An 8966-nucleotide genomic window follows, 5' to 3' on the forward strand; every position below is an offset into this window, starting at 1 on the left:
TTAGATGTGTGCTGTCCTGCATATGCACATCTGTGATACAGTTTTAGATGTGTGCTGTCCTGCATATGCACATCTGTGATACAGTTTTAGATGTGTGCTGTCCTGTATCTACACATCTGTAATACAGTTTTAGATGTGTGCTGTCCTGTATCTACACATCTGTGATACAGTTTTAGATGTGTGCTGTCCTGTATATACACATCTGTGATACAGTTTTAGATGTGTGCTGTCCTGTATATACACATCTGTGATACAGTTGTAGATGTGTGCTGTCCTGTATATACACATCTGTGATACAGTTGTAGATGTGTGCTGTCCTGTATATACACATCTGTGATACAGTTTTAGATGTGTGCTGTCCTGTATATACACATCTGTGATACAGTTTTAGATGTGTGCTGTCCTGTATATACACATCTGTGATAAAGTTTTAGGCACTGAGGTGATTAGTGTTGCGTGCTTGACAGAATCTGGAGTCACTAGGAGGCAAGCCTCCAGTTACAACTGTGCCACATTATTTAGATGGGTTAATCTCTGCCAAGGTCTTGAGGAATTATCTTAAGTTTACTGAGGTAAGAAGACAGCCTTACAGGAGGGCAGCAGTATCCTATGGGCTTGAGCTCTGCATTGCATGAAGAGGGATCTAGCTGAACATGAACACTGATTGCTATCTGACTCTTAACTGCAAATGCAATGTGACCAGCTGCTTCATATACCTGCAAGAAAGTCCTGCCATGAAAAACCAAACCCTTGGAACTATGAGGCAAAATAAACCCCAAATATTTTATCACAACAATAGAAAAAGTAACAGAGAGGCACAGTCAAGATTTTCAATAGGTGTGCAGTGTTTGTGCACATGTATATTCGAGTGCATGTGCCTGTGAAGGCCAAATGAGAGCATTGGGAACCATCCTCTATCACTCTGTTCCTTTTATTCATCTATTTAATGTGCATTGTTGTTTTGCCTGTATATATGTCTGAGTATGTCAGGATCCTGGAACTAGAGTTATAGGCAGTGAGTGCCAGTTGAACCCCCGTCCTCTGGAAGAGCAGCCAGTGCTCTTAACTGCTGAGACATCTCTCCAGCCCCATACCTTATTTTTTGAAACAGGGTGTCTTGGTAAACCTGAAGTTCATTTTGGATAGTCTGACTGCTCAGTAAGTTCCTGGGACACACCTGTCTCCATCCCCCAAACAGGTTAGAGGCATGTGCAGTCAAGGCCGACTTCTGTGTGAGTAGTATTTGAACTCAGGTCCTCTTGTTTCCACAGCCAGAAGTCTTACCCCTGAGCCATCTCCCTCACCCCTTTTATTGTTTTTTTGTTTTTTTTTTTATTTTCAAGGCTTTTAAAATTTTATTACTGTCTGCATGGGTTGATCATGCATGCATAACACTCCACACATGGTAAAGAACAACTTCATGCAGTCAGTTCTCTCCTTCCACATCTGTATGGGTTCTAGGGATTGAATTTGGGTCACCAGGCTGGCACAGTAAGCACCTTTATCTGCTGAGCCATCACACCAGCCCCTCCTGGATTTTTTGGTTGGTTAATTGGTTAGTTGTTGAGGGGGTGTTTTGGTTTTTGAGGAAGGATCTTCTTTGTCCCCTGGGCTGACCTTGACCACCTGCTCATTCTACACAGTCTCATAGTTGCTGGAGGTACCATGCCTATTGGAAGAGTGGGTGGCAGTGGCATCCCATGTGCTAGACAAGTGCTCCACCATGAGCTGCATCTCCATCGCTCTCTATCATCGTATATTCTGCTGAAAATATGACTACAGATTCTCTGATTGTAGACATGGCCTCTCCAGGAATCTGTTACTGACCAAACCTGTTCAAGTGTAGTCACCCCTGCACTGAATGGCTCAGAAGGAGGACTTATTTCAGGGCCCCTTTGCCTGAGTGTTTGTAGGGCCTGCATACTTAATGGGATACACATTTCCAATGAAACATGCTTTCTGCTGATGTTTCCTATCAACAAATTTAATACCTTTCCCATCTTAACATAGCACTTACGCACAGTTGAATTATTGTAACAAAACTAGCACATTTTTCCTTCCTTCATAATTGTACAGATCCATTGTTAACTATAAATGTTAAAAATGTGTGGATATTAGTCTTCCTTATTCAGACCATTTTTACTTCAATTATTTTTATGTGAATGGGTGTTTAGCCTGCATAGATATCTGTATACCCCATGTGTGCAGGACCCAAGGAGGCCAAGAGAGGGTATTGGTTCCCTTGGGGTGGAATTCTACCTAGTGCTGGAGCTGCAAAAGAATCGAACCAGAGTCCTCTGGAAGAGCAGCCAGTACTTTAGCCAACAAGCTACCTCTCCGGTGACCATTTCACTTTTTTAAAAGCATTGCTACCTTCCTGTTTGGCATACACAGGTTGCTGATGTTGGTACTATTGTTTTGGAGCCATTACTAAGTAACATAGGGGATTCACAACACAAGGACTGCAATGATACAATGTGATGACTCATTGTGCAATTGTGGGAGCTGGAGAGATGGCTCAGTGGTTAGAGCACTTGTTGCTCTTGCAGAGGACTCAGGTTCAATTCCCAGCACTGACAATGCAGTTCAACCACCTGTAATTCCAGTTTCAGGGAAATTGACCCTCACATGACCTCCACAGGCATGTATATACACACATACATTAAGGCAAAGCACTAGTACTCAAGAAATCTAAGATTTTTAAAGATCCCATTATGTAAGTTATAAGATAGCATATACAGCATGGATATGGTAGACAAAGGAATGGTGCTTGCCCTAGTAAGATGTGAGCAGGACACTGTAGAGTAGATTGATACAATATTCTAGCATACCACTCGGAATAACATACAACTTGAAACTTTTTTTTTGAGTTTTCCATTTCATGTTTTTTGACCACAATTAGACTATCAGAAATCATGGAAAGCAAAATCGCAGTTGTTGTATTGTATATAATCATTAAAAGCCGAGTGTAGGGACAGTGACCTGCTTCTCTGAGAGCGACAGCTGCAGGCACTGGGTAGCTTCTATCATTGTATCGTTCTATCTTTGTCTTACAGAGCATGCACCCAAGTATTGAGGTGATAGGAGAACAATCGGAGCTCTAATAACCTTCCTTTTTTTTAAAAAAATGCTTTTTAAAGTGGTAAAGCCCTTGGCCAGCATCTGTGGGGTTCCAGGTTTGTGGCAGGAAGAAAAAAACCAAAAACCTGCAGTCATCAGGTTGAAGATGAATTGGCAATACTTTGGAGCTGGGAAGTTGGCTCCGTAGTCAGGCGTACACTAGCTGGGAATAAAGACACTCAGTGATTGAGAACTCTGGCCAGGGCGGAGGAGTCTGCCCAACTGCCGCCCCATCTAGGTCCTGTCGCCCTCCCCACCCAATGGAGGCTTAATGTGATTACTCGCTGCAGTGACCAGGGCCGGTACCAAGCGCTGCCCCATCTGTACCTGAGAGAGACAGTCCGCTTCCTGGGGGTGCTGCACTGCCAGGAAGACGCAGGCTTGGCTTCCAAGAGGCCTAGATTGACCCGGTGACCTCTCTGGCCATCCTGGCCTTGGTCAGCACTGGCGGCCAAGATGTTGATCCCCTGGAGGGGGAGGGAGCGTGGTTTGTGTTGAGGCTGCAGCCCCTTCTCACCTACGGCCTGGGCCCTGCTACCTCATAGGGAGCAACCTGACCACGCTGCCTGTGGAAGAACCGGTATTGGCCACAGGTGAGGTACTCATGGTTTCACTGGATAGACTGCTCCCAGAGACTGACTCCCAAGGCCAAGACCATAGTGTGGTAGCAGGAGGTCAAGGCACCAGAAGTCAGAGATCTAAGCTACCTGCACTTGCTACAGACTTGATTTCCTGGGCAGACTTTCCATGGAGAACAGAGCTCCCTCAAGGCCCCAGTGAGCATCCTACTGATGCTGCTGCCCACTCCAGTTCAGACATGCACACAGTTCACTGTGGCTGGAAAACACTTGACTGGGCTCAAGCTGCTTAATTGCTCTTCCCAGGAAGAGATCTCCATCTGGGATATGCTAATCCTCCCCAACTTCAATGCCAGTTATTTGCCTGGCATGCCTGATGGCTCTGGGCTGCTGGTGGACAATATCTGTTAGCAGTCTAGGGAAGTCTCCATGGGTACCTTCTGTCGACTTCCTGGTAGTTCTGGCTACTTCCCCTGTCCATTTAGTGCCCTGGACGAACACAACTTTCTGCTTCAGCTGAGAGGGGGTGAGCAGCCCCCTCCTGGGGCTAAGGAGGGTCTTGAAGTCCCCTTGATTGCCACCCCAAAGCTGCCTTTCACCCAGAGCATCCTCACTCACTACTGTCTGCCCAGTGTCTGCCTAGACAGTACCTGCTTTGTGATGATTACTTCTTGTGAGTCCCCTGTTCAGACCTAAGAGCATTTCACTGTCACCTACATGCTCCTTAACAACCTCCAAGACTTCCCTGCTGTGAGGATTGTGTGGACTCCAGAACACATAAAGGCTGGAAAGGAGCTGTATGAGAGGGAGCATCAGGCCACATGGTCAGCCAATAACCTTGGCTTCTCCCGAAAGGGGGAGGTGGCATAATTACCTTCAGTGAGGCCTTCCAGGCGCCAAGGACAGAACTCTGAGGTGGGCCCAGTGTTGGGTAGAATAGTCAGGGTTCTTAGCTCGAGAGGGGAAATGTCTTAGGTAGCACTAGAAGGCTGGGCACAGGAAAGGTGGAAACTGAGTCCTACCTGAGAAGGTCTGCATCTTCCGACCCAGCTGTGCCAGCACCTGAAACCGAAGCTCCAGTTCACCGCCAGTGTGTCCCACCCACTCTTCCCCAAAAGTGCCCCAGCCTTCTGCTGTCCGGGATCTGGTGGAGAGACACCAGGCCGGTCTAGGCCATTCTCAGTCTTTGTTCCACCAACAGCCTTCTCATAGTTCCACCTCATAAGGAAAGGGACCTGGACTGATGTCAGTCTGACCAAGAAGGAAGTTGGAATCAGGAGCAGGCCACTGAGTGGGAAGCTGTACCCTCACAGAGCCCACAGTCTCTGTCTTCTTCCAGGTCAGGGAGTGTGATAGGACACAGGGCCATCACATCCCATTGGTCTTCCCCTCTACCTGTCCCAAGTCAAGGCTGTACTTTCTCTAAACAAGATTGCCAAGCAAGAGTGTAAAGTCCTTGTGTAACCCACCATGGTGCACTAGTCAGCTGGCTTAGCTCCTGACACTCCAGAAACCCTGAGACCCCAGAGGGCTACCCATTCCTAGGCTGTGCCTCCCACTGTGGGCAGGAAGGCCCTGCCCTGGTGAGGGATGAGGCCAGAACCTGGAAATGGGCAGTCTGGTTGCAGCTCAGCCAACAATATCCCCTAAGTTCTTGGGGGAGGGTGGGGAGTGCTGGCCGGTTCTATGCTCTCTGCCGTTGAAATTCCTTTGCACCCACCTGCAGGGCTGAGATTAGAGGGTAGTAGTGGTAAGGGGACCCACAGCAATGACAATGACTTTCCTCTCAGGGGTTGGGGATATAGCTAGGTGGCCTCTTTCTGCCCATTATGTTTATGTTGGCCGCCTGACACACTTTTAAGTCCTGGCGTTTTGTTTGTTTTGTTTTCTGTTTTTGTCTGTTTCTGTAGTTTACTTTCTGACTACATCTTCTGGCTCAAGTGAAACTATTAAAGGCAATTTGAGAGAAGAAAAAGAACACTGGCTGTTCTTGAAGAGGACCCAGGTTCACCACTGAACATTTCAAATGGATAAAGTGGTGGGTGCATTATATCTCAATAAAGTCATTCCTTAAAGTCTGCTTTTAAAAGCCATCAGAGCAGTAAGGAAATAGTTGTCCAAGATCTAAGCGTGAGTTGAACTCACAAGAGTAATGGAAGCCCAGTGTGGCAGCATATGGACATAATCCGGAATATTGATGAGCTGGGAAAAGAGGCTCTGAAATTCGAGGCCTGTGTTTTCCTTTTTACTTTATTTAGGTGCTGGGAACTGAATCCAGGGCTTTCTGTATCATTTGGGGGAGTGGGATGCATTTAAAGATGTTAAATAGACCTGTATTTGGGGGGGAGGAGTGTGTCTGGCATTCTTCTTGTCAACTGACCTCATAACTTTCCTCATTGTTGACACCTTTTCTCTGATATTTAAACCCAGTGGATTTTTTTTTTCTTTCTTTCTTTCAGAGCTGGGGACCGAACCCAGGGCCTTGCGCTTGCTAGGCAAGCGCTCTACCACTGAGCTAAATCCCCAACCCCTAAACCCAGTGGATGTTAAGTACAAGGCACAAACTTTAAGACTGACACAGTCAACTAGGTTAAAACATGTTTAAATCCTATTTATTGAAAGATACTAAGAAAAGGGAGGACAACACACATGGTAGACATGATTTGTTACACAGGAAACAACTACAGAACGATGAAGCAGGCTCCCGCAACAATACACGCAACAAAGTACTGGAAAGAGTGGAAGCTCACCAGCTGTCCCTGGGGAACGCGCTTAGATGCAGAGTCATCCCGTCCCACGCCCATCTCTCCGTGCTAGGTACCATTGCTTTTGTAAAAACACACACAGAATGAAAATAAATAAAAATAAATTATGTGCTTATGCACACATGATAAAGTACCTGAGGTAGAGCCGATGGAGAACCTGGTCTTCCTTTCTACCCTAGGACAGAGAGGCAGGCAGGGCTTCCCTATGCATCTCTTGTGTTTGAACAAAGTCTGAATCCGCCACTTCTGATACAGTCTCTCACAACATCTGGATTATTATAGTCACATTTTTGGGGGTTATTTTGTATTCAAAAAAGAACACCAGCCATTTGATGGACAGACAGTCATATGGTGTATGTGTCAGGGGTTGGGGGGAATTTCATGAGAAAGGAAGGAAGTACAGCATACCCAAAAAGGCCTCCTAGGTTCTGACCATCCTAAAGAGGAAAAAAGAAAAAGAAAATGTACCTTTTGAGTCAGGACAGATGAGCAAACCCAGGCCAAAGTCAAACGACTCATGGTGACTCATGGGGACTGCTGTTGGCTTTTGGTGGTTTGGTTTTTGTTGTTTTGTTTTGTTTTGTTTTTGAAACAAGATCTTATTCTGTAGCCAAGGCTGGCCTTGCCTCCTATCTTGGCTTTTCAAGTGCCAGGATTATAAGTAAGTGTCAGCACAATTATCCTATTATGGGATCAGATCCATTTCATTTTCTTTTCCTTTTGTGCTCTTAAAAAAAATTGTGCCTAGCAAGCGCAAGGTCCTGGGTTCGGTCCCCAGCTCTGAAAAAAAAAATTTTGTGTATGTGTGTGTGGTCAAACTAGATTCCCTGGAACTGGAGTTACAGTTGTGTCTGCCACTAGGTGCTGGGAGCCAACCTAGGTCCTAAAAGAGCAATGGCTGCTGTTAACCACTGAACCCCTTCTTTAGCCCCTTTGTGCTTTGTTTTAAGCAGGTTTCGTGTACCCCAGGCTATCCGTGAACTAAAAATATCGTCAAGGATCACACTGGATTATTTTTCTGCTTCCACATCTGTGGTGGTTTGAATATGCTTGGCTCAGGGAGTGGCACTATTAGGAGGTATAGCCTTGTTGGAGTAGATGTGGCCTCATTGGAGGAAGTGTGTCACTGTGGAGGCAGGCTTTTGAGACCCTCCTGCTAGCCATGTGGGTGAGTCTGCTCCTGGCTTCCTTTGGATGAAGATATAGAATGTTCAGCTCCTTCTCCAGTACTATGCCTTCCTGGACACTGCCATGCTTCCTGCCATAGTGATAATGGACTGAACCTCTGAACCTGTAAGCCAGCCCCAATTAAATGTTGACCCTTATAAGAGTTGCCTTGGTCATGGTATCTCTTCACAGCAGTAAAACCCAAACTAAGAAAACTACTACAAAAGAAATAGCTTTGACTAGTTTGAAATCATGTGAATAAATTTTTTCGATTTCTAAAAACCTTAACACTTAACCATGTTGGTTTAAAAATATTTTCTTTCTTTCTTTTATTTTTTTTCTTTAAGATTTATTTAGTCTGACACACCAGAAGGGAGCATCAGATCCCATTACAGATGGTTGTGAGCCCCCATGTGTTTGTTGGAAATTGAACTCAGAACCTCTGGAAGAGCAGCCCGTTCTCTTAACCTCTGAGCCATCTCTCCAGCCCTAAAAATATTTTTATTGCATGTTACTTGGACATAACTAGTCCTTTTCTTACGCATTTAATACCTCAAAGTAGGTAGAATCGAAGGGATTCGCCTATAGAGGTCAGGAATAACTAGTAAATGGTGTGGGGATGTGTGCCTTCTGGGAATGAGAAGCAGTAGCCTGGCCCGTGTCTGTCTCAACATTTCCTGTGCCCATGCTCCTATAGACATGTCAGGCAAACAGGAACTGCTTGTGGGCAGGTGGCAGACACTCTGTTCTTTAATTAGGAAGATTTTGCTTCCTCTTGTCAAGATTACTCCAGATGCTTGTACAAGATTACTTCAGTGCTGTACAGAACAAGCAAGAAGATCCTCATGTCTTTATACATCCTTTACAGCTCCATTTTTGTAACTGGGATATAAATACTTGAGAGAAAAGGAGAATCTAGGATTCTTACGCTCCCTGAGAGTGGGGCATGTGTGTTTGTGCTTTGGATGTTTTCATATAACAAAAACCGTCCATGTTAAAAAAGAAAAAGAAAAAGAAAACTTCCCAAGTACCAAAACTGCAAACATATACCACCACAATGGACTTAAGTCACTTTAACCCAATTCCATTTCAAAAGACAATCCCAGGGCAGGAAGATGGCTCAGTCACAATAGTACTTGTTGTGCAAGCATGAGGTCTTACTTGAGTTCAGATCTCTAGCAACCATGTGAAAGCTGTGTAGGTCATGTTCATCTATCGCCCCAGGGTTGGGGAAACAGAGACAGGTGGATCCCAGGAGCTCACTTGGCTGATCAGCCCGGACACCTCCATGAGCTCAGAGGCTGACCCTCTCTCAAAAAAGTGAAGTGTGCCAGCT

General features: G+C 45.5%; 1 pseudogene; it reads left to right on the forward strand.

Annotated features, from left to right (window-relative positions):
• The first annotated feature begins 2742 nt into the window (after positions 1-2742).
• On the forward strand, positions 2743-5162 carry LOC116908213 (annotated as a pseudogene).
• The last annotated feature ends 3804 nt before the right edge of the window (positions 5163-8966 follow it).

This window comes from Rattus rattus, chromosome 8 (genome assembly GCF_011064425.1).
Source record: "Rattus rattus isolate New Zealand chromosome 8, Rrattus_CSIRO_v1, whole genome shotgun sequence".
Taxonomy (NCBI): Eukaryota; Metazoa; Chordata; class Mammalia; order Rodentia; family Muridae; genus Rattus; species Rattus rattus.